General features: G+C 48.0%; 1 protein-coding gene and 1 long non-coding RNA gene across 5 annotated transcripts in view; one reads left to right on the forward strand and one right to left on the reverse strand.

The window, feature by feature from the left end:
• Window positions 1-10,463, reverse strand: part of CTIF (cap binding complex dependent translation initiation factor) — a 295,461-nt gene that overhangs the window by 276,830 nt on the left and 8,168 nt on the right. The gene's annotated exons all lie outside the window — the stretch shown is intronic.
• LOC115277852 overlaps window positions 9,802-10,463 on the forward strand; it is a 30,314-nt gene continuing 29,652 nt past the window's right edge. The window contains exon 1 of the long non-coding RNA XR_003902547.1: window positions 9,802-9,939. This is a non-coding gene — a long non-coding RNA (uncharacterized LOC115277852). The remainder of the gene's footprint in view (window positions 9,940-10,463) is intronic.

Genomic DNA, 10,463 nt, shown 5'->3' on the forward strand with positions numbered 1-10,463 from the left:
CAGGGGCAGCAGGAACCTCAGAATAGGACAGACCCTTCTGTGCAGGGCAGGGGAGCCCCTGGCCAGGGATGTGGGCAGGCGTGGGAGTCCACTAAGAACTAGGAATCCTCTTAAATCACCAAACTGAATAGACACCATTGTTGAGACCAGCCAAACACTAAAGAATAAACGCGCTGGAGATTCCAGTCACCTTCAAACCACCACCAAGATCAAGGTCAGCTTTCCGCTGGCAGTAAAAGTGAGTCACCCTCACCTCCCCAGCTCTGAGGAATCCTTCCGGCCCCAAAGGTCAGGGAAGGCTGTAGTTCATCCCTGAAGACTCCCCACTTATGGGAAAGAAAAGCTCAGTCCAGACAGCTACTCTGCATGCATGGAAGACCCCCAATGGCACCCCGGCACCCCTCCCCTGCACAGTGGAGTCTCCCCTATCCCGCAAGAAATACAACCGTTAACCTCCAAACCCGGCCAGCAGGAGGAGTTACCAGTGGCTGGGAGGAGGGAGCTGGGAAGGTGACATTCAGGGTGGGAAGTCCGCCCTTGCTGAATTTTATGGCTCCATTCAGAGGTAAATCACTCTGGCCCTAGGAACTGGCTCCAAACAGATTTATAGGTTTTAATACTTATTTGGGGGCCTTGCAATTAATTGAAAGATGTCTTCTTCCAGTTATTGCTCTGAGATGGGGACCTGGGTCTCTGAGCACTCATTTTTATTGGGCATAATTATGATCATCTAGAAATGGTGTTTGTCTGGAGTCCTCATTCCCAGGGAACAGTGTTCTCTCCAGGTCCTGGCCAGCCTGAGTCCTGAGTTCCCAACAACCAGAGCCAATTCCTCCTGAAGACAAAACAAGCTAAAGTCCCCTCTACAAGCTTACCTCATCTGTTCACCTGACAGCCTCCCGGGGTCATCAGATACGGTCCCAAGGGCCCTGCAGGCTGCAGAGAAAGGAGCCAAGGGATGAGGGGAAGTTGCTGATCATCCCCACATCTGTTCTACCAGCTGCCCCTGCTCTACCCAGTTTTCACAGGAGACCACCAGTGAGCAGTGACATGGAACAGTGGGTAAGCAGGTGGGCTCTGGGGCCAGACTGCTGAATTTGAATCTTGCCCTTGCCACTTCCTAGCTGCGTGACCTAAGTTACTTAACCTCTCTGTGAACTCTGTCTCGATTTTCTCTTCTCTAAAATGGGGACGATACTAATACTCATCTTGGGTGCCAGGGTGGCTCAGTCAGTTAACTGACTTTGGCCCAGGTCATGATCTCACAACTCATGAGTTCAAGCCCCATGTTGGGGTCTGTGCTGACAGCTCAGAGCCTGTAGCCTGCTTCGGATTCTGTGTCTCCCTCTCTCTGCCCCTCCCCCACTCGTGCTCTGTCTCTCTCTCTGTCTCTCTCAAAAATAAATAAACATTAAAAAATTTTTTTAAATACTCATTTCATAGGGTTTTTATAAGGATTAAACTAGTCAATGCTAAAGCACTTGGTATAGTGCTTGGCACGTGGTAAATATTAAAAGAATTGACTAAAATAAAAACTTTAAAGTCATTTGATGAAAGAACTTTGTGGCTAAAAACTTTGAAAACCATTATTCTGGACCAGGGGTCCACAAACTTTCTGTAAAGTGGCAGAGAGCAACTGTTTTAGGCTTTATAGCCCATATGGTCGTACCAACTATATGCAGCTCTAGCTAGAACAGTCATGGACACACATAGAGCAATAGGTGTGACTGTGTTCCCGTAAAACGTCACAGAAAAACAGCCATTGGGCCAGCTCGGGACTGTGGGCCATAGCTTGCTGACCCCTGGACTAGAACAAATTCCCTACTTTACGATAAGGAAGACAGAATGGGGAGCTGGACCTCACATCTGCCTTCCAAGGCCAGGGCACATTCTAAAATCAAGAGCCCAGAAAGGGAGAGAGAAGTAGCCAACATTGCACTCAGAGCATAGCCTGTTGCATTCTGCCAGGTGAAGGGGGCACTGTGAGAAAAAGTGACAGAGTCCATTGCTTTCCATCTATGACACACACCCTGGGCTCCTGAAGGTGGGCCAGGGGTGAGATCTCCTGATTCATCTCCATAGCGCCCCCAGCAGGCAGCACAGGGCCTTGTTGTGGTAGGCCAGTAAGCATGGATGCGGTGCTGGGGAAGGCCCCCATCCAGGAGAGCCAAGGGCCTGCGCTCCCTTATTCCAATGAATTCTGGGAGTGATTATTAACTGAGGCGATGCCCCGTACCCATGACAAGGGGAAGTCACTTATAGAAGAACTACACTATAAAAGGGACTTCACACAAAACACTCACTATAACTGAGTTCAGACAAAACAAATCGGGTTTTATAAACATTGCACAGAAGACTGTGAAATCTTCGGTGAAGATCTGTGAGGTGAGAAGGTCTGTGAGAAGGAAAGGTCCTCCCTCTCTGTGAGACCAGTCCTGGGGGTTAAATGTGGCCACCAGAATGTGTGACACTGCTCGCTTCCAGAAGTGGGATCTCTGTCCCTGACCCCTGACCGCAGATTCCGTGACTGTTTGACCAATGGTGACAACTTCACAAAGGAGCCGGCGTCCAGTCCAGCCTTTAAAGAAATTGGCAGCTGCTCCTTCCTGTTTCTTGGGACATTCACATTGGAACCCAGCCACCGTGCTCTGAGGAAGCCCGAGCAGCCCCACAGAGAAGCCCACATGGAGAGAAACAGCCAGCATAACTTGCCAGCCACGGGAATGCGCCATCTTGGAAGTGGCTCTTCCGGGGTCTGGGTCAAGCCCTTCCGGCTGGCACCTGGCACCATGTGGAGCAGAGGCAAGCCGCACCTACCGGGCACTGCCCAAATTGCAGACTCTTGAACAGAACAAAGGACTATTATTGCTTAAGTCACTCCATTTTAGGCTGCTTTGTTACACAGCAATAGACACTAGAATAGGCATGAAACATCAACCATTTACTCAGGTCACAAAGCTACTTGCTTCCACAGGTAACATAGGAAATTATTCTGTTGTCTGTTAGGAATTTGGGGGGTGGGATGGGAATGGAGACCCCAGATATAACAGTTATATTAACAAAGAAGTATGACTTTGTGATTTATAATAAGAAATATAGATTTGGTCATCCACCATTCATAGCACAGAGCTCCTAAAACTCTTGGAATTTATGAGGGAAAAAAGTATCTTGTTATTCATAAGCCTGTTTCCACCAAAAGTGGGTTGATGTTAGTGAGGGAACTCTTGGAAAGCACCTAAGGATGTGGCAGGTGGCCAAGGAAATCACCATGTGATTCGAAAGTGGGAACTTTCCCTCCCACCCCCTGACCTCTGGGAAAGGAAGACCGGACGGAGGTTGATCAGTGGCCAATAGCCAATGATTTCATCTACTGCGCCTATGTGATGAAGCCTCCCTAAAAACCTAAAGGATGGGGTTCAGAGCACTTCCAGTGTGTGGGCACATTTGGAGAGAGTAGCGTGCTCCCATGGGTATGGAAACGCTGCACCCTTTCTCCACACCTTGTCTGAGGTGTCTCTTCCATCTGGCTCTTCCCTAGTCACATCCTTTTAGTTCTGTGAGCCGCTGTAACAGACAAATCAAACCTAAGGCGTAGGGTCGTTGGAACTTCCGATCTATAGCCAGTCAGAAGCACAGCGTCTGAGTTTGGCGTGTGTGTTGGGGGGAGATGTCTTAAATGACTGACCCTCACCAGTGGAATCCGACCTGATATCTGAGGGAAGGGGTGTCTTGTAGGACTGAGCCCTTCACCTGTGGGATCCGACCTTATCTCCAGGTAGACAGTGTCAGAATTGAGCTGAATTGTAGAATACCCAGCTGGTGTCAGAGAATCACGTGGTGGTGTGGAAACCGCATACGCACATCATATTAGGAACATAAGGAGCTAAGATATTTTGGGGGAAGCTAGAAAGAGAAAATAGGTCTCAGGAGGTAGGGCCAATATTTTTATCAAAAAATATTTTTTCTTAATTTGTATCAGCACGTCAACAAATTTGAGGAGACCCCAGAGTCCCAATTCAGATTTAATTAAGATGAAGTTGAGAGAAATCCTGATTTCAAATATTCAAACGCACATCCTGATTTTTGGTTCAAAAAAGACAGCCACCATTGCTCACAATGTGGACTATTCTGGCCTAAAAATGTTGGTCCAGGGTTACAAGTAGTCATCTGCACTTCAAGATAGCGCCTACCAACTATCCGAATTTGGGTAGCAAAACTATGACAGGTTTATTGGAATGAGTTAGATCTAAAAAATACCCCTTAGTTACCTCTAGATGAGAATACTTATTATTAGTTGGGAAATGGATATCAAATAGAACACTTTATTGTAGCACATTAGATGCTAAGATCTTTCCAACAATTAAATATATTAATTGCCATTGTGCTGAAGTCATTCAGGTATGTCAATTAAGAAGTTTCTGGTTATCTGGGTGCATGGGTGGCTCTGCTGGTTAAGCGTCAGACTCCTGGTTTCAGTTCCAGTCATGATCTCACGGTTCATGGGATCAAGCCCTGTGTAGGGCTCTGTGCTGTCAAGCAACCTGCTTGGGATTCTCTCTATCCCTCTCCAGCTAGAATGCGTGTACATGTATGCTCTCTCAAAATAAATAAACTCTAAACAAAGAGAAGTTTCTAATTATCCAAATCCTGGATAACAGAAGTCATGGTTTAAAAGTCTAAATTTGCAAAACAGGTGTTTTTGAGAGAAACTGAAGACTATATAAAAGGACTCTTTGCTTTATAAAAATACTTACAAGGTTGTCTTTAGTTAATGACCATCTTTTATGGACACAAATTAAAATCACGTACCTAAATATGTTATATGAATAAATATTTAGGAACCCCCATTTGTTACATGAAAAGAGATAGCCCTGGGCTGACCTGGGACATGTATTATTCAAAACTGTCCTGATGCCAGGTGACACAAGCCCAACCCAAAGTTGCTTATGCAGCCTTTCCCACAACTCACCACCTTGGAGTCATCTGCCATACCCGTAAACCAGCTGTAATATTATTATTGACCTTGTACTGACTTTTTTTTTAATCAAACTTAGCATCCTGTTAAGCAATAATGAAAACAGAAGTTCCATGTACTAGTTTTTTTTTCTTTGATACACATTTAGATGTTTTAAATGTTTTACAAGCTGTAAGTTTTTTTTTTTTTTAGTAAGTCATAGACTTTCAGTTGAAAATCAGCCTATAGTCCATCAGTAGTATGAATGCCTTACTGTAAGGTACAGAATTGGGGCGCAGGGATGGTTACTGAATGGAGAACCAGCCTTTAATTTGTTTTCTCACCTGACAGTGTTATACGTGACCTTGGCCAAGTCACCTTCGTTTCTCTTGCCTCAGTGTCCCCATGGGAAAAATCACATTAGCCCCACCAATTCCCCAGCCAGCTCCTAAGAATGCCAAGAATAATAACTGGGTGGCTCAGTCCATTGAGCATCTGACTCTTGGTTTCAGTTCAGATCAAAATCTTGCAGTTTGTGGGTTCGAGCCCCACATGGGGTTCTGCACTGAAAGTGCAGAACCTGCTTGGGATTCTCTCTCTCTCTGCCCTTCCTCTACTCACTCACTCTCTCTTTCTTTTTCTCAAAAATAAATAATAAATAAATAAATAAATAAATAGAATAATAACCCTTGATGCAGCCGACAACACTCGGACCAGGTGATAATGGACAGCCACGCATCCACAGTGATCAGGCCTGCTTGGTGACCATTCAGCCACTGGGATATGAAGGCCTCTTCTCAGCCCAGAATGCTGGAGTCAGAACTTGGGATTCCAGAACTATGGAGGTCATAAGAGGGCCACGGGGGAAACTAGAAACTTGACACAGAGTGCTTTTCTGGTTCTGAAATCCATTACAGATACATCAAGTAAAGTTGCCTCTAATGAGGTAACTAAAATCACTAGGACCAGGAACTGGGCTACCAGGGGTTAAAACCAGGTCCCTGAGAGTGCCCACAGGCAGCCCATCAACCTCCTTCCTGTTCTTCTGCCCCATCCTCAGGACACCAGAGCTATGCCACCACCCCGTCCTCGCCATCTACCCTCACCTGCCATCTACCTGGGTCAAACAGGAGGTGGAAACAAGGTGAGGCTAAGGACGCAGCCGTCTTTGGCTCAGCCTGGGCTCCCAGGGTTCTGCCGCCGTGGCTGATTTCTCTCTGGCATGAATGAGGCCACGATAGGCCACGTTTGTTTCACCCAGAGGAAGGAAATACATTAAATCCCTCCCCAGCAGCCCCTTCTCCAAAGCGTTCAGGGGATCTAACTCAAAGCCCACCTCCTTAAAAGATGGAGAATGGGGCCTGGCATGGAACGGAGATAACTTCCACCTTATTGAAAAAATTAATTCTGTCGGGAAGGAGCAAACTGCCAAGCCATAGGTCCAAATGGCCAAGTCAGGCAGACCCTGGCTACCACCTTAGGCGTAGGCAGGTGCCAAAGATGACGTCACAGAGATTTTTTTCTTCCCTGTGCCAGGTCACACTGAGCGTATAATCCCTGCCTCTGGCCCAGGGCCTGGGACTGGGGACCTCAGAGGGAGAAGATCGGGGCTGTTAGATACCTTTTCATCCAGTCCCTGAGGTCACTGAGGAGAAAACACCCAGATGTGATGGGACTGGCCCAAGGTCACTCAGGTCACTAGCGGCAAACCCAACACTACGTGACCTTCTCAGCTCACCGCAAGGAAACCTCGGCAGAACCTGTCAGTATCTGCGTGTGATGCTTCAGATGCAACACACAATCAAAAGTGACTAAACCACCTATTGGCTGTGGGACCCCAGGGTAAATTACTTAACCTCTCTGTGCCCTCATTGTCTCAATTCTAAAAGAGAGCCTGTGAAGGCAAATTAAGATAAGTGCTCACGAAGCACTGATCACTGGACTACCTTACAAATGTTAGGTTTTTAACATGGTTAAATTGCCCTGGAGTTTCGGGAGAAATGCCACCTGTCCCATCCCTGGTTGACAGACCGTCTCCCCTGCTGCCCAAACACAGCCACTCACAGAGAAAAGTCCAGGTTTGGGAGCCACGCACGCCTGGAATTGTGGCCTGGACAAGAGACATTTATTTTCTCACAGTTTGAGAGGCTCGAAGTCTGAGATTAAGATCAGCATGGCTAGCTTTTTCTGAGCTTGCAGATGGCTGCCTTCTCCCTGGTCCTCACCTCCCAGGTGTCCGGTCTCCCCTGAGTCCTTGTCGCCTCTTCTTTTAAGGGTACCAGTCGTATTGGTTTAGGGCTCACCCACAGGACCTCCTTTGACCTTAATTATCCCTCTAAGAGTCTTTTCTCTAAATACAGTCACATTCAAAGTACTGGGGGTTACAATTCAACCCCTCATAGCTGAGTGGATGGATTACGTTTCTCCCTCTTCAGGGAAGGATTATGTAGACAGCCACAAACACTCCTCTGGGGCTCCATGCCGTGTCACAATGAACTGGTCTTAAATCTGGAGAGATGGCCAAAAGGAGCAAGCTGCCTTTCCTCACTCTACAAATATGTGCTTTGCTTAAAAGAAATGCTTTCTCATGGAGCACGGACCCTGTGGCAGGCTCTGCCCTGGCCGTATGAGCTATCCGCAGATGACTCAGACTAGGATAGTATCGAGGTGCTTGTGATCTCAGAGAACAGATCCGGTGAGGCCCCAAGGGCTGATGGGAGTGACAGCACGTGCTAAGTGCCCTAAAGATTTACAGACCCAGTGCTGAGCCAGAGGGGAGGACAAACTGACCAGCTGAGTGGAGTGTGGAGAAGCCCTGCAGGGACAGATCTGCCCCCGGGGACTGGGCAGGCATCCATGGCTGGGCTGTTTGTATGAAGGGGACAGTGGTCTGGGGAGAGGAAGACAGAGTCCTCTGCTAGGGTCAGAGTTCCCAACCAGCACAGGCAAGAGAATGGACTCTGCAGGACTGAAGATATCCATGCCACACTAAGGAGCAATTTCCTCTTTCAACCTCATAGCTACTCTCAAAGGTGACTGTAGTCGACCATTCACTGGCCAGAGCCTCAGTCCTGCCATCTGGACCACCTGCAACATAGGCTCCCCACCTCTGGACAGTTCTGTCTGCCAGGATTCTCCACCTGGTCCTAGTGGTGGGAAAGAAGAGGGGCTACTCGGGGGAGGGGACACAGAACCAGCTACCGAGAGCACACAGAAGGCATCATGGGACACCTGGGGTCCTATGCCCCAACAGTCCTCATGGGTTAACAGATAATAATTACTAGGGATGCCTGGGTGGCTCAATCAGTTAAGCGTCCAACTTCAGCTCAGGTCATGATCTCACAGTTTGTGAGTTCGAGCCCCACGTCGGGCTCTGTGCTGACAGTTCAGAGCCTGGAGCCTGCTTTGGATTCTGTGTCTCCCTCTCTCTGCCCCTCCCCCACTCAGCTCTGTCTCTCAAAAGTAAATAAATGTTAAAAATATTTTTAAAAAAGAGAGACAATAATTACTAGGAAAGGCAAAATGATACTGAAAGAAAGCAGGTAAGTTTCCAGAGGCAGGGGGTGCATTTTTTTATAACTTCAATTATATTGAGGTATAAAATATTATTTCTCAATAAAGTTGACAATTCCCCAAATAAGGCAATAAAAGGATATTGAAATTTGTTAGGGCAAACAATAATCAGTGCTCACCCAACCATCAGTCTCCTCCCCTTGCAAGCAGCCTCACCCCTTCCTGTAGGTGAGGCAGAAAACGCTAAGACTTGCTTTCTCAGCCTCCATGGAGTTGAGGCAGGAGGATCAACACATTTCCCTTCAATGAAACTTGCTGGAAATTCTAGCACGAGGCTTCTGGGGAAGGTTCCCATGCTTGATAAATTCAAACACAAGGAGAAACTCACTTTGCTGCCCACCCTCATATATAGTTACATGAAGGTGTGACGTCTGGAGCAGGGGCAGCCATGCTGTGACCATGAGGCCACAAGCCTGAGGACAAAGGCCAAAATGCTCAAAAGGGTGGCCTGTAAGGTTAGGAGTCCTTGAAATGACTACTGACCCACTGAATTAACCAATCCTAGAACCTCAACCTTTAGACTTCCAGCTCTGTTAGTCTATAAACACCTGATTTATTAAATGCGCTTTTTTAAAAACGTTTATTTATTTTTGAGAGAGATCAGGGAGAAGGACGAAGGGAGAAGGAGAGAGAATCCCAAGCAGGATCCGAACTAACAGTGCACGTGGCTCAACCTCCGAACCGTGAGATCATGACCTGAGACGAAATCAAGAGTCGGACAACTGAGCCACCCGGGTGCCCCTAAACACCTTGTTTTTGAAGCCATGTTAGTCTGGTGTTCTTCTGCCCATAGCCCATAACATTCTACACGCCAGGAGGTTTTCATCTCTCTCCAAACTTCCACCTCTAACCCCAAAATTGAGATTGAGGTGAAATGGATGGTAGAAGCTCGCGCCTGTTAACAGAGGCCCAGGAGGATGCTGGGTCCCCAGTCCCCACGGAAAATGCTTTCCTGTCTATCCCCTAACCAAAATGGGGAAACGGCTGCCAGTTTCTCTGCAGGCACTGCACCCCTATCATCCTCTGGGCATCCTGCAGGATAAACGACCCATCACAGAGACAGGTGCGACCCGCGGGTACATCCCCGGTCCCCGGTCCGTGTGGCCATAAGCCCTCACTGGCCCAGGGATGGCCCGATTAGTATCTACATCCCAACAGGATTATCATTAACATGTCTTCCACTCTCAAAGGTGTGTGCATTTGAACCAAAGATTCTAGTAGCCCTGGGCTGGCTGCTTTAGCACACCTTTCTTTCTCTTTACGCAGTACTTGCCACATGGCATGAACATGAGGCCATTCCATCTTCCCCACCAGGACGAAGATGGGAGGTGGAGACCCTGCTGGGTTCCCTGAAATCATCCGTCGCCACAGCCGGAGGCACATCTCCTAAACCAAACCAAATGTGAACAGAGGTAAGAGTCTTAAGCTAAAAGGTGTGAGGCAGACCCGTAAAATGTGAGCAGAAGAAACAACTTTTGGAGGGGGAAGAGGAGAAGCTGGGTGCTCTGCCAGAATCCCTCACCCTTACTGCTGGACCCTGTCCAAGTAGGGTGCTGCGTGAAAACGGCAGTGCTGACGTGGACATCCAGCTGACTGACGCAACCTCGTTGCTCAGGCAACTCGTGCTCCCCGTAACTCAACGTGGAACCCGGAGACCCCAACCTTCCGGCACATGGAAAGGGGAAGAAGGCCTTGTTCTACCAGAGATGGCCCAGGGCACTGCAGACAGACCCCAAGGCAGATACACAACACACTCCAAGAGGCACTCCAATGGTGAATACCATCCTGTTTGGTGACACCTCAAGACGTGGATTCTCCAGCCAACACATTCTTCACCTAGCAGTTCAAACTCCTAAACATCTCACCTAACGAGCCACGAATATGGCAAAGGCCTGTAGCTTCTCAGCTAGTGGGGAGCTCATGGCCCTGCGGGCCC

Source organism: Suricata suricatta, chromosome 14 (genome assembly GCF_006229205.1).
Source record: "Suricata suricatta isolate VVHF042 chromosome 14, meerkat_22Aug2017_6uvM2_HiC, whole genome shotgun sequence".
Lineage (NCBI taxonomy): Eukaryota > Metazoa > Chordata > Mammalia > Carnivora > Herpestidae > Suricata > Suricata suricatta.